At 33.1% G+C, this 19,059-nt stretch overlaps 1 protein-coding gene across 17 annotated transcripts in view; it reads left to right on the forward strand.

Annotated features, from left to right (window-relative positions):
* Window positions 1-19,059, forward strand: part of Dmd (dystrophin) — a 2,094,227-nt gene that overhangs the window by 1,439,849 nt on the left and 635,319 nt on the right. The gene's annotated exons all lie outside the window — the stretch shown is intronic.

Below are 19,059 nucleotides of genomic sequence, written 5' to 3' on the forward strand. Positions count from 1 at the left end.
GGAACAAGTTTTTACTCCTCACACTTCAGATAGAGCCCTAACATCCAGAGTATACAAAGAACTCAAAAAAGTAAACAATAAGAAAACAGATAACCCAATCAATAAATGGGCCAAGGACCTGAACAGACACTTCTCAGAGGAGGACATACAAACAATCAACAAGTACATGAAAAAATGCTCACCATCTCTAGCAGTCAGAGAAATGCAAATTAAAACCACCCTAAGATACCATCTCACTCCAGTAAGATTGGCAGCCATTAGGAAGTCAAACAACAACAAGTGCTGGAGAGGATGTGGGGAAAAGGATACACTTGTACATTGCTGGTGGGACTGCAAATTGGTGCGGCCAATTTGGAAAGCAGTATGGAGATTCCTGGGAAAGCTGGGAATGGAATCACCATTTGACCCAGTTATTGCCCTTCTCAGACTATTCCTTGAAGACCTTAAAAGAGCATACTATAGGGATACTGCTAAAACAATGTTCATAGCAGCACAATTCACAATAGCTAGACTGTGGAACCAACCTAGATGCCCTTCAATAGATGAATGGATAAAAAAAAATGTGGCATTTATACACAATGGAGTATTACTCAGCACTAAAAAATGACAATATCATGGCATTTGCAGGGAAATGGATGGCACTAGAGCAGATTATGCTAAGTGAAGCTAGCCAATCCCTAAAATACAAATACCAAATGTCTTCTTTGATATAAGGAAAGCAACTAAGAACAAAGCAGCGAGGAAGAGCATGAGAAGAAGATTAACATTAAACAGGGATGAGAGGTGGGAGGGAAAGGGAGAGAGAAGGGAAATTTAATGGAAATGGAAGGATACCCTCTTCGTTATACAAAATTACATATAAGAGGAAGTGAGGGGAAAGGGAAAAAAAACAAGGGAGAGAAATGAATTACAGTAGATGGGGTAGAGAGAGAAGATGGGAGTGGAGGGGAGGGGAGGGGGATAGTATAGAATAGGAAGGGCAGCAGAATACAACAGACACTAGTATAGCAATATGTAAAAATGTGGATGTGTAACCATTATGATTCTGCAATCTGTATACGGGGCAAAAATGGGAGTTCATAACCCACTTGAATCAAATGTATAAAATATGATATGTCAAGAACTATGTAATGTTTTGAACAACTAATAATAAAAAATAAAAATAAAATAAAAAATCTTATCACATATGGTAATGGCATTAACTTACTTCAATGGAAGTATGAAAATGAGTGAATTAGGGTAGTCAAATTCAAGCTTATTAAGCTCTGACTGTACTTATCCTCATGCAGAAAAGCATATCAGAATAAAAATGAGAGTGCTCTTATGTTGACAGACTTGTTAATTTAATTTATGTTAAAAGTAATAAGCCACTTAAAATTTAGAATTGTTTCTATATATACACATACATACATATATGTGTATATATACACATGTGTACATACAAATATATATTTGACATAACCCATCTTCAAATAAGTATGATACCATTGTTTGGCAATGTTGAAACTGAAATATACTCAAAGGGCAAGGAATGTGACCTCTGAAGATATATGATCACAGTAATATTTTGAGGCAATGACTGACATTATAGAGGTTCTCAATGTATAAATTTAGAGTGTATCTGAGATTTCCCAGGATTACTAAAAGGAATTCTCAAATCCATGAGTACCCCAAATGTTGTCTGTGCATCAAACAAGGAGAGGGCCACCCATAAATCCCATAAATGTATACTAGATATTATCAAAGAGATGTTAATGCCCCTGCAGCTAATAAAATGTAGCTATTATAATTTTATAGAAATCCAGAATAAGTAAAATTTGTCACTTTTCTCAATCTATGCTAGATATATAATTATTATGTAGAGGTAGAAAACATTTTGAGGTTACAGAGGTATACTCATAATACTGTAAAACTTAGGCATAGTTAAAAAAAAAAATCACCCAACTGGGAACTCATAAGCTTAAGATCTGTTCTTCATTTGATATGATGTTTTCTGGATTTTAGAGGTCTTGGGCAAATTACTCAACATTTTAGCCCTTGATTAACTTAACTGTTAAATGATGAAGTTCTCCCTAAAGAGTCTTTAAGAATGCAACCAGAGGTAGCATCTATGGTTTTAAATGTACAATATAAATTAACCTTACTAAAGATCTTTTCAAGTTATTGTAACATATATTTATGTAGGTATTGAAAACCAAGTTGCTGTTAACTTACATTTTTTATAGAATAATTTACTTACTCATTTTTATCAGTAGCCAATGTGCTAGTCAGCTTTTCATTACTGAATCAAAATACCTGAGATAATCAACTTTTAAGATAAAAATGTATATTTTGGCTCATAGTTCTGGAGGTTTTAGTTCATGATCAGTTGGTCCTGTTGTTTTGAACCTGTGATGAGCAACTCACAGAGGGAGTATATGGTCGAGCACAACTGCTCACCTTATGTACCAGGGAGTGAATAGAAAAATGGAAGGGAGCTGGCATCCCACAGTCCCCTACAAAGGCACACCACCACAGTGACCTAAAGACCTTCCACTAGGTTCCACCTCTTAATGGTTCTGCTACCTCCCAATAGTACCACCCTGGGAACGAAGCCTTTAACACAATAGGATTTTATTATTTCTTCTATTCAAGACCCCTGATTGTGGTAACCATAGATGCCCATTTTAATAGGGAGACATTATCTATTTCAACAATATGGTCTCTGAGGATTTTAATCTATATGTCTTTCCATTTTTACATCAGATTGAGTGGGAGTATCAGGATTCAATTAGTAAAGTTGACCCTACATTTTTTTTTTCTGAGAATTGGTCTTTTTCCTAGATTTTTGCTTCTGTTCAGGTTCTTACAGTCCACAAAAAGTAGGCTGTATGTTAAATCCATAGAAATTATCTAATAATATTAAAATAAAAGTAGCTCCTGAATTTAGTATAATCAGGCCTTTGAGGTATGGCAAAAGTAGAAAATACAGGTTTAGTGACATTTTTTCTTCATTCTTTCTTCCAAATTACAGGGTAAAAATGAAGAATTTTACCAATTAAAAACTATTCACATATTTAGTGGGTGAATTTCTCAAAGATACCTATTTCTTTTTATTTCTGTTTTCTCTAGTTTGAAACATTAGCTTCTAGATAGAAGTTAATATTATTTTGATTAGATTTATTTAACTTCTTTCATGTGGCTTACTTTCAGGCAATAAGTTAGAGATACTATAACATATAACTTAATGAAAAATTTCCCCATTATATCTTTTTGTTTTAAAGTAATACATTAATATAGACTCTAATTTTAATCATAGGTAAAATATATTTTATTTTTAGTTCTTAAATCAGTATTTTGGTATAAAGGAAACATCAGTTTTAAGGATTATTACTTTTCTCCTAATGAAAAAATAGTGTAATTTTATACTCTAGACTGTGTAATTAACTTTACCTTAGAATATATGAATCCTAAGTATAACTTCATTTAATTCAAAAATTTATTTTCAAATAATTTATTAAAATGCAAATATTATAGATTTTCTATTAGAAACAATGATAGCTACAATAGATTGTTAAAGGATGCACATTATAAAAAGAAGCAAATTGTAACATTAAAAACATAAAATGTGGAATATGAGAGAGTATAGTGTCTTGTGTATGCAGTTAAAGTTGCATTGCTATCAGTTTAAAATAGCCATTTATAAGATGTTTTATATAAGCCCATTATAACCACAAAGTAAAAAAAAACCTATAGATGATAGATAAAAGATAAAAGAAAGGATCTAAAGAAAACCACTACAGAAACCTATCAAACCACAAAAGAACACTGCAAGAAAGGAAGAAAGGAACAAAGAATAAACAAAACCACCAGAATACAATTTTAAACTAGCAATAGTAAATCTTTATCTGTAATTAGTTTGGAGAATTTAATCTATTTATATTCAATCAGTAGACACAGAGTGATTGAATGAAAAAGTAATTATAAGCTGTCTACAAGAGACACACTTCCCCTTTAAGGACAGGCATAGACTGAAAGGGAAAGGATGCAAAAAGATTATCCATTGAGGTTGGAAACCAAAAAAAAAAAAAAAAAAAAAGAGTGGAGTACTTACACGTGAATCAGACAAAACAAATTACAAATTTAAGTCAAAAACTGAAAAGAGATAAAGTCATTGTATAATGATAAAATATACATCAATTCATCAAGAGGATAAAAATAGCAATTGTGTGTTGGAGCATCTAAATATGTAAGGCAAATACTAAGAATCTGGAGGGAGAGATCAAGTACAATACAATAATATCAAGAGAATTCAATGTCCCCACTTTCAACAATGGTGGACAGATGATCTAGACAGAAAATCAGTAAGGAAGTGTTGAACTCAAACTATACTTTACACCAAATGGACATGAATACTTACTCAGAACATTCCATCCAACAGCAACAGAACAGAAATTCTTCCCAAATTCATGTTAGACATTCTCCTGAAATGATCATATGTTAGACCACAAACTAAGTCAGGACAGAATTAATAAGATTGAAACCATATACATATTTATATAAAATCATGCCTTCATGGAAAAAGTACTAGTCTAACTAGGAGTTTAAGTATGAATTATTTTTTTAAAAGAAATTACCATGAACTCTGATCTGATGATATTTCCACTTCCCAAGCAGCAAAAAAATAAGTTCTCAATAAACCAATTCTATAACAATACAGCTTTGCAAATCTTTCTGAAAAAAAACAAAGTAGGTTATGTTGCTATTTCAGAAACCATAAACTGTAGACTCATAGCTTTCCCAGGCTCTTTATACTCTTAATTTTAGACCCATTCATCAAAAGCATTAAGGCAATGAGATTTAAGTCTGAAGCAATAGAAAATATGTATATCAAAACTGTCATGCTAATGTTCCATTCATTGAAACAATGTTTTTATTTATGATTAACTCTCAATTGGAATTTGAAATGGTTTGGTAGGCATGCCTTAAAGAAACAAATATGATCATTTTTTTCCCCTTGTAACAAACAATTTTCCCTAAGTCTTAACTTGTTTTCTACCTTTGGTTTTGGTTACTGTTGTATAAATAGTAGTGCTTACACTTGTGGGCATAGTGTGCTTTTCTACAAGTAAAATGAAAACAAATTGATTTTGATGTAGCTAGTTTCACTACTTCATTGAGTACATATTCCATTCCTACAGTTCATAATGTGTTTACTGACCTAGAACTTGAAAAGTCAAGTTTAGCCCAACACAATCACTTGAAATCAACACAAGACAGGGGTTGCATTTCCAATGTCATTATGGAGACAGAGTTCAAGACTTCAGTATTTAGATTTGTCAAAGTCTTTGGCATTTTAGTTACATGATATGTTTAGATTTCACTTAAGAAAGAGCAACTCGGATGATGAATTGAAACAGATGTATAATCAAGGACTATAAAACTGCTTTATAATTGCTGAAACAACAAATATGTCACCAATCTTCTGCATATTTTTTCTGAAAGTTTCCAGGCCATTCAATTAAATATTGAATTATATAACATGTTATACCAATAAATAATTAACTTTAAGTAATAATATTCTAGGATTGAATTTCTGGAAACAATTTTATAAAAATAGACCAAAGGAATGGTATTTTACAAACAGTGTCTGAGATAAGTTGTACATGTTTATTGGGAAGTACTCTGTAAAGATTTACCTGTAAGGATGTGAGGGAGTCAGTACTGGGCAGATGGAAAGACTGACCAACACCACCATTACTAGTGAGGCTTCTGCCAGTCTGACAGGGAGCCATGGAATGAGTATGGTTCTTTAAAAATGTTCCCAAATTGAGGCAAGTGAGCTGAACCTTGTATCCCTGCACTAATCAAGTGCAGGTCTCAGAGAGAGATGGAGCTATGATCCTCCAATAGTCATTATTCTTTTCATCTGGGTGTGATACATAAACTCCAGGAGAGGATCTCAATAGAGACCACAGTATTCACTAGGGAGGTATTAGCATATTCTTCTTACCCCACAAGTTTGGGAAAAGATACAAATTAGTGGCAAAAACATGAAATAAGTTGGTCATTTTTCAATGGGCTTTAATGTATCAGAACCACTGTGATTTAGAGAATGAGATTATGGTATTCAGGGATCTCTTTTAAATCTTCTTAACCCAGAAAGGAGTAAAAGAAGCCAACACTTTGTGTCATCTATGAATTCTCCTTTTCCTCTTTTTCTTTCTTTAATTATTGTTCAAAACACATGATATAAAATTTACAACATCCATCCAGCAATTACCATTTTACTTTCTAAGAGTTTTACTATTTTAAATACCCTATATAAGTGAAATCATGTTGTATTTGTCTTTTGTGATTGATTTATTTCCTTTCATACAGTGTGTTCAAGGTGCACTCATGTTGTAGCATATGAAAGGATTTCCTTCTTATTAAAGGTAAATAATATTACATTGTATGTGTAGGTCACATTTTTATACATTTAGCCATCAATTAATGTTTCATTACTTCAGTTTCATGGAAATTGTGAATAATGCTACAATGAATATGAGTATGTACCTACCTCCTCAAGATCCTGTTTTCAATTCTTTGAAATATATAACCAAAAGTAGGATTGTTGGATCATATGATAATTCTACTTCTAATGCTCTGAGGAAACTCAATACTGTACTCCATAGCAGTGCACAGGGGTTCAAATTTTCCATATCCTCACCAACATTTGCTATTTTATGGGATTTTATTCCTTTAAGTTACCATGGTAATGGGTGAGAGGTAACATTTCACTGTGATTTTGATTTTGATTTCTCTGATATTTAGTGAGGTTGAGTACCTTTTGAGAATTCTTTGGCTATTTATATATCCTCTTTAGAGAAATGTCTACTCAAGTTCTTTGCTCATTTTTAAATAAGGTTGTTTGTCATTAATTCCTTATAGATAACTCACCTCAGAGCCTTTCCTTTAAAAGTACAGATTTCTCAGAAGATCTAATTTACTAGATGATAATCTTAGGAAAATATTTTAATTTATACAAATTTTTTCTTGTTCTACAAATTGGTAGTAATGATGTTCATCCTGTCCATACCAGAGTGGTATAATGATGAGCCGATAGAGAAAGTGACTAATAAATTATCTTATGCTGTTCAAATTTCTGTACAAATATTATTATCAATTTAGTCCCAAAGAATCTACATTTTTATACTATTTAATACAGCTTCATTTACATTGCAGCTAATGGGTCTTCTGTCTTTATTCCGCCTAATGAATCTCTAGATTGAAACTATGATAAAATTCTAAATGGAAGACTCAGGCTGAATTTTTGGAAAATATGCATACATCATTTTGTACATGTTCAACCTGCAGAATATTCTCTGTAATACTTAAGTGGAATCAACTCTATTAAACGCAAACAAATGAAAACCAGAATAAATTATTTAATCCTGGTATTTTTTAAAGTGCTAAAATTTTGGAAGAATAGCAGTGCACTTTGTATAATGAAAAGTGTACACTATCCTTTATCTGCTTAATCTCAACTGGTTGTATGGATTTTATCCTAATATCACTTTTAGATTTGGTAGTGACCCTCCATCAATAACATGGTCTTTATTCTAGTTTCACCTAGTTTTCTCCCCTTAACTTCTGCAATAGACTTTCTACTTCTTGGTATTATTATTACACTCTGTACACTGTTCCTAAGCAAAATTCTAAGTGCACTTACTGAGGTATTGGTTTCTTCAAATATACTGAAAAATGCTGACAGCCTGATTTATAGGCATAATTGGAATGACAGTTTGAATCTTGCATTCTATATCTTTAACACTTTAACTTGGAGATTCTTTTTCAGCGGTGTTCTCTTTACTGGATCAGCATCTTTTCCCTTTGGCAATGGGAGAGACATCTTAGATTCTATTTTGGATGCAAGTGTTAACTGATACAGCATTCATTTTTATTCATTAATCTATTGCTGTGTAACAAGACACCCCAAATATTGTGGCTTAAAATAAGAACCATTCATCTAGTGCCTAATTTTTCAATCTTTTTAGAGATGGGCTCATCTGGGTAGTAGTTTTCCTGATATAAACTAGTTCATATATTCATGTTCAGTTGGCAAGTGATGGCCTCACTCCTGTATCTAATACTTGTTAGTTATTGTCTGATATAACATGGGTGGCAGGGTCACCTGTCATTGTTCAGTAGATCAGCATACTTCACATATTGGTAGAAGAGTTCCAAGAATAGCCCAAAACTTAAACATCGTTTCATGCTGCTTTCATATTTGCTAATATCTCCTTGAACAAAGCAAGTCAGTAGGCCTATCAATATTCAAGATGTGGAGATGTATACTATAGGTCTTTTTTAAAAAAAATACCTTCATTTATTTACTCTTGTGTGGTACTGAGGATAGAATGCAGTGCCTCACATGTGATAGGCAAGTGCTCTCAACTGAGCCACAACCCCAGCCCCTATATATATATATTTTTTTAAAAAAATATTTTAGTTGTATATGGACACAGTACCTTTATTTTTATTTATTTATTTTTATGTGGTGCTAAGGATCGAACTCAATGCCTCACACATGCTAGGCAAGTGTTCTACCACTGAGCTACAACCCAAGCCCTGAATACTATATATCTTAATGAGAGTATCTGCACTACCTCATTATAAGGTCTTAAGTACAGGGAGAGAAAGAATCTATACATATTTATTCTCTATCAGAGATGCTATCATTTTATCACCAAGATATTTCCTCTGTAATATTATTAGTATCCCCTGATGGTAATAGGTTTGCTATTTTACTGTTTCTTCAATGCCTGCTCAATATCATGTGGGTTAGAGAAGCACTTCCTTTCTCTTACTCTAGCCTTCTGAGAAAAAAGAAAGCACAAATTTAGGTAGGTATAAAGGATATCTAGAACAAACACTAAAATGAATATAGCATAGACATGAGGGTGGAGAAAAAATAAATTAAAATCCCTTTTAATTAATTAATTCTCAACAGGAGCAACTTTTATCATTTCAGGGCATTTGGTAATGTTTAGAGACATTTTTGGTTGTCAAAATTGAGAGATGCTCTAACCATAAATACTTAAAAATAATACTTATCCTACAATGAGCAGGATAACTACTCAGAACAAAGAATTATCAAGACCAAAATGTCAATAGTGCTGAAGTTGAGAAACACTGATTTTTACTTTATGTAGGATGAATTCATATAATGTGAGTTATAGGATATCGTAATTCACTTAGAAGATGGAAATGTAAAAAGGAAAATGGAAGGGTTGTTTCTTCAAATTAGTGAAGGAAGGATGGATGTTTGAAGTCAGATTGAAGACATTTCTCAAGAATAATATTTAAGTTGTAGAAAGAAGCACACTGCACTCAATTATTATAATCCATATTTTAGGTATAGATCAAGTGATATTCTCTCCCAAATTAGAAATAATGTTAGACATATTTTTCAGTACAATATACTAAAAACTTACAACTCATGGAGTCAAATATTTGAGTGGCTAATAATTCTTGCATATTAAGTGGAACATGTAAGAAATATTCCTGATGATCAGATAATTTTTTGGAATATGTATAGTAGTTAACCACACTAGTTCAGTATTTGTCACTTGTTAATATTAGCTCTAACACAAGTAACTTTACCTTTTGATAAAATGAGGATGTTAATATTCTGAGGTTTGGTAAAAATTATAAAACAGAGTGTATCAAGAATCTTGCCTAGCACAAAGGTATCTCTGAATAAATGATGGTGGCTATGGTAGTATTGGTTGTAAACTCTCTTCCTTCTAAGTACAATAAATATTTTATTTACATTACATTCCTAAGAAGAAGGAAAGCATCAATTCAAAAAGTGAGATAGGTAGCATCACTAAACTTTAAAATTACATTGTTTCCATGTAAAACAATGTTTCTCTATACTCCAGAATTATTATCATGATTCCTTAAGTTCTAGTTCTTTAGGCCTTGTTCATGTAGAGCACAAGCCCTTATTATGCTAAAATGTCAATTGATGGTAGTTTAGTATGATTTATTTACTCTTTAGAGTGATGGAAAAATGGATACAAAATAAATATGTGTTCATAACATTTGTTTCTAATTTTTCAACATACATGTATAGACTACAAATATTTAGAGGGAAAAAGTGAGATTCTTCCTCTCCTGCATACAAGAGCTCATCTGTCTTAGAATCTAGACATGATTTCCAGTTTTGATAACAATACTTTTACATATTTCATTAAGCCACATGCCATCCTTTCAAATATTCAGAAAGAATATATCCCCAAATGTTGCTTACTGTTATTTTATCTATTGATGAAATGGAAGGAACTATCTCTCCTATGCCCTATAGTAATAAACAGTAATGAGATTTAACCACATATATCTTTGCTTTCTTCTGTTGACATAAAATAGTGAGGAGAAAGAAATATTCAATAGCACTTTTTGATATTACCTCATATATTTTTTAATGTGAGTCAATCACTTTTCATTTAGTAAGTTGGCTTATTTTTTATATATAAAAGTAAAAAAGACAACAAAAGTTACCCAGATTCATAAAACAAAGCTAGGAATAGAATATGTGCTTCTTGTATTCTTATCAACCAAAGGAGACCTGTGAATTACAGAAAAACTGTGTGTGACTGCTTCAAAGGAAATGTGTCATACACATTGTATGTGTGTATGTTCTAAAGATTTAGTAGCTTCTTTAAAGCTCTAAGTAAAGCTGTTAGTCTGACTAATCATGTACCCCTGAAACCAATTAAAATTTTAGACTAGAGAAATGTTCTTCAAACACTTTTGAAAAAACAAGGGTTCCTTCCTAAAGCCAACACCTTTTAATTAACAAAATATTCAGAGAAAAGCCGTGGTTTGCAATAGTATATTTCACCTACAGTTATTCATGCTTCTATTCTGATGTGACAAAGTTAATTCATTTTATCTCTTTTGAGCTTGACTTTCTGTTTAACTGTGGATGGAAAACCACAATTTTGGTGGACATCTTCATTTTATAACAAATTCATGTGTATGCTAAAATCATTAATAATCAGACTATTCAACAAGCTCTCTTGCATTCGCATTCTCTCTCTTTTGTTCTCTCTCTCTCTCTCTATATATATATATAGAGAGAGAGAGAGAGAGATTATAATATATATATGTATATATGTATATATATATATATATATATATATATATATATATATATATAATCTATCTAGCTGGCTTGATTGTATGTATCATTGTACACATGGTTCTGGCATTAGGTGATTGAGCAAGAAGGACATCAATGTCTATTCATAGAAGGAGTAACAGTTAATGGCATGACATCAGAAAGACTATTTTTTGTTAGGATCCCATGCAGGAAGAGACACTTCCTCCAATGAACTTAAAAAGAATACAATTTATTTCCACAAGGGTTAGAGAAATTGATATCTGAAACAGCCAATCCCGGCACCAATTCCTTGTGACCCTAGACATGGGCCAAAGACGAGAGATAGATGTCCAACCAAGCTGATCAGACTAGAAGGGAGGATTAAATGTGGCAAGGATAGTAGGGGATAGGAAAGGTAGCAGAATACAACAATTACTAATAGGGCATTATGTAAAATTGTGGATGTGTAACCGACGTGATTCTGCAATCTGCATTTGGGGTAAAATTGGGAGTTCATAACCCACTACAATCTAATGTATGAAATATGATATGGCAAGAGCTTTGTAATGTTGTGAACAACCAATAAAAAAAAAGATTAAAAAAAAATCCCTGATGGTTGGTGGGGAGACCATTTCCCATGCTTCTTAGGGAGGAGAATTGGAGACTGATCCCAGAACATCCTGTTGAAAATTCTGTGTACTAGTTTATGTAATTTAACTTCTTACTTGAACAGCATTACAAGTTCAAGCACTCTCAAAAATCCTCTATATTTTAAGGTATAGAGTTAATAGAAAACCCCTTTGGTATAACCACAAATCCCTCCCTGACCCTTATAGTCAAGAATATATTACTCAGACTTTGTAAATTCACTCACTCTACCCCCTTAACAGATCTTCCAGTCCATTTCATACCTGCTGAAATGATTTATGTGTTTCTAGTAACATGACATAGAAGAAATGAAAGGACCTCATGTTCTTTATATTAAAATTATCTAGAAATGTAATGTGAGTCAATATGGTATGCATAATAAAATAAGATCAATGTTCTAAGAACCTAAAAGTTTCTCCTTTGAAACGTTTTGCTTGGAATGAATACACACACACACACACACACACACACACGTATAGATCTCAAGGCAAAGAGTTTTTCAGAAAAAAATAAAACATTAAATAGTGTTGTTATAAACAGAATTGGCCCTAATAAAATGTGTAAAGTAGGTGGAGATCAACCTCTTTCTATTTTATGTTATAAAATTACTCCTTGAGAACCAAGATTCCTGAGTTTAGAATTCAGCTTTCAGTTACTATCAGCTAGTCTCTAGACTCATATAAAATAAACAAATATGGGGGAAAGAATAGTCTCTTTTGTAAATAGTGCTAGTTAAATGGAAGTTTCACATTCAAACCATGAAATTAGAACCTTACTATATATAGTATACAAAAATCAACTCAAGTGGATAAACGGCCTAAATATAAGACCAGAAACTATAAAACTTCTAGAAGAGAGCATAGGGGGAAAGTTCCTAGATGTTGGTTTTGGCAATGAATTTTTGGATATTACATCAAAGTTAAAGCCAGGAAAGTAAAAATGAATGAGACTACATCAAACTAGAAAGTTTCTGCACAACAAAGGAAAAAACATTAAACAGCAGCCAGTGAATTGGGATAAATATGTGCATACCATGTATATCTGATAAGGGGTTAATATCCAAAATTTATAAAGAACTCATCTAACTCAATACTGGAAAAGAAACATCTGATTTAAAATAGGCAAAGAACCTGAAAAGACATTTCTCAAAAGAAGGCATCAAACGAAAAGGTGCTAAGCCTCATTAACCATATAAATCATTATGAAATACTCACCTCACTCCTGTTAAAATGGCTCTTATTTCTAAAAAAAAAAGTCAGAGATAATAAGTGTTGGCAAGGAGGTGGGGGGAAAGGAAACCATTATACATAGTTTGTGGGAAAATAAATTGGTATAAGCATTATGAAAAATAATAGAGGTTCCTCAAAACCACTACATGATCCAGCAATCACACTACTGAGTATATAATCAAAGAAAATGAAATCAGTATCTCATAATAAAATTTATACTCACATGCTTAGTGTTGTATTATTCATAATAGTCCCCAAATGTAAATATCTTAGGTGCCCATCAATGACCAAATGAACAAAAACTAAGATACATATATGCAATGAGATATTTATTATTCACCCCTAAAGCAGATTATGGTCTTGTCATTCACCACAACTTTGATAAAACTGAAGGACATTATACTAAGTGAAATAAGCTAAACACAGAAAGAAAATTATTAAATATGCTCATGTGGGATCTTTAAAAAATGTACTATCCAGAAATAGAGAATAAAACACAATAGTGAATACCAGAGTAGGGATAGGAGAAATGGGAGATATAAGTCAAAATATACAAAGTAGCTGATATGTAGGATCTATGTATTAATCTAGAAATAGAATACACAACATGAGGACTATTAGGTAATTAAATTGTACTATATATGGGATTCATGCTAAATGAGTAGATTTTAGCTGCTCTTGCAACAAAAAAATGGATAACTATATGAAATGCTGAATATGCTAATTTTCTTCACTATGATACTATCTATATACTCTATCCATTTATTTTTTCCACATATATTTTATGCAGTATATATATATATATATATATATATATATATATATATTCCCTTAACATCATGTTTGTACCTTAAATGTATACAATAAAATTTTTTTCAACCACAAACCAACCAACCAACCCTAAAATCTAATAGTGGTGTAAAACATTTTTTTCCTAGTGATGAATATATTTATGTAAGAAAATGTTAAAAACTTTAAAGTGTTTACAACTCAAAAGAATGTTATAATTCTATTCCTGATGGTGTCTTTATAGTTACACAACACTTATGGTTCTCCAAAATGCACAGAAATTTAGAGTTGGGATTTGAATAGGAAATGATTCTCAGAAAAGGGAGAGAAAAGCTTTCAAAAAGACACAAAAGTGTGAATTGGCCTTTGCTAATTGGAGAATGCAGAATAGAAATTGAGGCATGAGGGAACCTGTGGAGAATGGAGGGATATGAAGCTGAAATGTGAGAATGGAGATAATGAGGAATCAATAAACATTGAAAGAGCAGCAAAGGAAAAATGGAGAAGAAAAAAATCCCTACATGGTATACCTACTATCATAACAATACTAGAATGTAAATTACATGTATGACATCATAAAATCCCTCAAACAATTCCATGAGATCAGTACTGTTCTCACTGCTAAAGTATTGTTACATAGGTTAAGACTGAGGATCTGAAGTATTCAATTTAGCAAGAATGCTGGAATCCCTTACCAAAAGACGTCTTCAATCTCAGGAAAGATTATTTATCTAAGGTTGTATATCTAAGAAATGGTAAAAACTGCTGTTCATGAAGAAAGTGCTATTGTAATAATTATTATCCAGAAAAGTAAATGAAGGTTCAGAACAGTTAAATAGCCAGCCTAAAGTTACACAGCTAAGACATGGCAGAGCAAATATTTATCCACCTATCTGGACTTGAAAGTCTGTTTGGCATTGTGCTTCCTGATCCAGGGTTCTGTCCTGCTTTTACAGAAAAGTGGGGCATGATGAGAAGGATTAACTAGTTTTATTTGTTCTATTAAATACTTGAGCCTCCATTATCTTTTTCAAACAGTGCCTCTTCCTATATTATTTTCTTCTTCTAAAAATAACTAAAATGGCCCAAATAGCAAGAGCCTAGACATACATGTTCTGTTTTAACCTTCAAGAAATAATTCTATAACTTTCAGGATTCACTGTAGATAGAAGTCTTCTAAGTTTTAGTAATTTAGTATTTTGTATAGATTTTTTTTTAAAAAAAAAGGTTTCATTCATTTATTTGGAGGACATCAACAGGCATCTACTATATAGGACCTCAATCAAATGCAAGGAATAAAGCAGTGCATAAAACAATGGTTCCCCCTCCATTTCCATGGGATTAAGATGTTCTCACATGGCAATAGAGACCAGAAATGAATGTCTGGTGCAGAGATAGTTTCATTGCATGACCTCTCAATCTATTGTACATCCACAAGAGCATGCTACAGGGACACTGCTACATCGATGTTCATAGCAGCACAATTCACAATAGGAAGACTGTGGAACCAACCTAGATGCCCTTCAATAGACGAATGGATAAAAAAAATGTGGCATTTATACACAATGGAGTATTACTCTGCATTAAGAAATGACAAAATCATAGAATTTGGAGGGAAATGGATGGCATTAGAGCAGATTATGCTAAGCGAAGCTAGCCAAGCCCTAAAAAACAAATGCCAAATGTCTTCTTTGATATAAGGAGAGTAATTAAGAACAGACTAGGGAAGAAGAGCACAAGAAGAAGACCATCATTAAACAGGGTTGAGAGGTGGGAGGGAAAGGGAGAGAGATGGGAAATAGCATGGAAATGGAACGAGACCCTTAGGTTTATACAAAATTACATACAAGAGGAAGTGAGGGGAAAGGGAAAAATAATACAAGGGGGAGGAATGAATTGCAGTAGTGGGGGTAGAGAGAGAAGAGGGGAGGGGAGGGGAGGGGAGGGGAGGGGGGATAGTAGAGGATAGGAAAGGCAGCAGAATACAACAGACACTAGGATGGCAATATGTAAAGCAATGGAAGTGAAACTGATGTGATTCTGCAAGCTGTATAAGGGGCAATATGGGAGTGTATAACCCACTTGAATCAAAATGTGAAATATGATATATCAAGAACTATGTAATGGAGGGGTAAGACAAGATAATACAAATGGAAGAAATGATTTACAGTAGAAGGGGTAGAGAGAAAAGGGGAGGGGAGGGGAGGGGAGGGGGGATAGTAGAGAATAGGACTGACAGCAGAATACATCAGACACTAGAAAGGCAATATGTCAATCAATGGAAGGGTAACTGATGTGATACAGCAATCTGTATACGGGGTAAAGTTGGGAGTTCATAACCTGCTTGAATCAAACTGTGAAATATGATGTATTAAGAACTGTGTAAGGTTTTGAACGACCAACAATAAAAAATATAAATAAAAAAAAATAAAAAATAAAAAATAACAACTATAGGTAAATGGTAGGAAGATCAATTGAGGGAAGAGAGCAGGGAGTGGGGGAGGGAAGTAGAAGGAGAGGTACTAAGGACTGAATTAGAACAAGATACATTCCATGCTTGTATAATTACGTCAAAATGGATTCTACTGTCATGTATAACTAAAAAGAACCAATAAGTAAATATACATATAGAGAAATTTAAATAGATGATAGATACTTGTTCCTTTTCCTCAGTGGAGAATTTTATGTTATCATTATTCCTTGACCCTTCTTAAAATGTTTTAATTGTCTTGAATCATTTTCCCTTTTCAAATCTTAATCCCTGGACTATCTTTTCAATAGACATTTTTTCCAAAAGTACTTTCCAGAAAACAGTAGTCTGCTCATTGAAGTCTGAACATTCTTTGCAATCTCATCCTTCACTATATTAAAATTTAAGATGACATGATAAATTCCACTTAATTAAGTACTTCTTTGTTGGTCTAGAGAAGAAAAAAAGTCTCTCTTCCTCTTCTCATTTGAAAGTCCAATTTTCAATAAGTCAAGCTCCAAAGAAAAAAGAAGAACTATAGGACACTTCACATAACCTTGAAATATTCCCAATCTGCTGAATATTGGCTGGGTATTCATTGTATATCTACTTAGGAATAATTTGTCCTGTTTTTCAGTGAGTCTAGTTTCTGCAGTGAGTTCCTATGGTGATATATTAATATTTCTCTTTTCAGACTTACCCAATGCGTTCTTTCCAGGGATTCAGCTCCTCTGCTGGAAAGCCTTTTAAGGTTTATAGACCTTGTTTGTTCCTGTGTACAGTTCCCTGGACTATGGATCACAAAATGCTACTTCTGCTTTAGATTATGTTTCATTTTCTTTCTAGAAAGAGCCTCAGAGACATGAGATAGCGTCAAGAAATAAAACTTCTTCTTTATCTCCTCAGTATTATTTTATTTCAATCATTAATTTTTGGCATTGGATTTTGATTTCGACATCTCAAACACTTTTCTTTATGCCTTGTTCAAGATTAGTTCTTCCATCTGTACAAGATTTGGTGTCTCTAAGAAGTTCAAGAGACAAGAAACATTCCTCCATACATCTCATCTTCTCTAGTGAAGAGACAATTTTGGATTGAACCCAAGGACGCTTAACCACTCACTTATTTTGAGACAGGGTTTCACTAGGTTGCTTACAACCTCATTAATTTTCTGAAGCTGCCTTTGAACCTACCATCCTCCTGTCTCAGCCACCTGAGCTGCTGGGATTATAGGCATGTGCCACCATGCCTGACAAATGAATAGACAATCTTAAAAGTCCAAACGGTCTAGACATGGTAGTGTGCACCTGTAGTCCCAAAAGTTTAGGAGGCTGAGGCAGGAGAATCACAAATTTGAGACCAGTCTCAGCAAGTTAGTGAGGACCTAAGCAACTTAGCATGACCCTGTCTCAAAAGCTAAAAAGACCTGGGGGTATCACTCAGTGGTTAATGTCCCTGGGTTCAATCCCTGTTACCAAAAAAATCTAAACTACAATTCAAACATAAAATTTAATATATGACCACCTCAGAATGAAAATCCAGTACAAAATGGCACATTTGTTTCGTGTTGCTGGTATAATTCCCTTGTCCATGCCTCCAAGGTCTCCTACTGAGATGTCTTTTGCAGTTTTCCCTGAAAACTCCCCTTTTGAACTACATAATCTGATATTTGTTCATTGCTGGACTCCTAGTTATATTAAGCTCTTGAGGTCATTGGTTATCAAGTGGATACCATTCCTCCTTTACACCACTCTCCTCCTATAACACAGCTGTGTGTTAGTTATTTAGTGTGTTGTTATTTAGTATCATTTCACATGAGCCAAATTCAGCCCACTTCAGTCAAAACAGGGCTCCACAAAGTCCTCTGACTCTTTCCCCAGTAATCCAAGTTACCATCCTTTATCACCATGTTCCTTTGTGGAGTGTTTTTGCTTGTTTGTTATTAATCAGGTGTTTATAAAAATAGTAACAGCATTATTGATTACCTACTAATATCAGGCACTGTACTAATACTGTTGTTGTAATGATGATGTTCTCTTTCTGGTATCATTGTATGTTCATTGCTTGTATTAGTAATTGAATCCATACAACTGCTTCTGTGACATTACCGTTATTATTCCTCCTCTACCCAGAAGAAAACCTGAAGCTTAGATTAGATAACTTAGCCAACATCCTAGAGTTCCTAGGCAGAGAGCAAGATTCTTTCCCAGGTCTTTTTACCCCAAGAAATCAGATCTTAACCATTACCATGTGTACTATCTTACACTGCAGTGTTCAACACTATTAATACTAAGATTTCTTGCTGACCTTAAAGCAGTGTTTCCTGTCCAAATAGAAAAACTTCACTAGCTCTCATTTTCCAAAAAATAATGTACTTTGGTTTTTCTTCACTGCTAGTCACTTTATTACCAATCTAGAAGAAAAGAAAAACATAAGATTAACTGTTCCCAGAATAAAATACAGAGCTAAGACAAGAACATTTCATTGAATTTGATTTCCCTAGGGTCTTTCTCCAAAGTAATTGACTAGTTATAAAAGAAATGATAAGTCTGGAATAAGATTTTATTCAGTCCTTTGTTTTTCCTTTTTTTCTCTGAATGAAAAAAAAATAGGTAAATCTTATTCACCTGGAAATGTCTGAATACTTTTGTTTACCAATTTCCCAGTCTATATAATTGTTATTGAGAAATATTATTTAAATCAAACTATTTGTCCAAGCATGAGGATAGTTTTATCATTTTGAAAGATTATTAAATATGTATTGATATTTTCTTTGAATTGATATTTTCTTT

The sequence above is a fragment of the Ictidomys tridecemlineatus genome, chromosome X, assembly GCF_052094955.1.
Source record: "Ictidomys tridecemlineatus isolate mIctTri1 chromosome X, mIctTri1.hap1, whole genome shotgun sequence".
Taxonomy (NCBI): Eukaryota; Metazoa; Chordata; class Mammalia; order Rodentia; family Sciuridae; genus Ictidomys; species Ictidomys tridecemlineatus.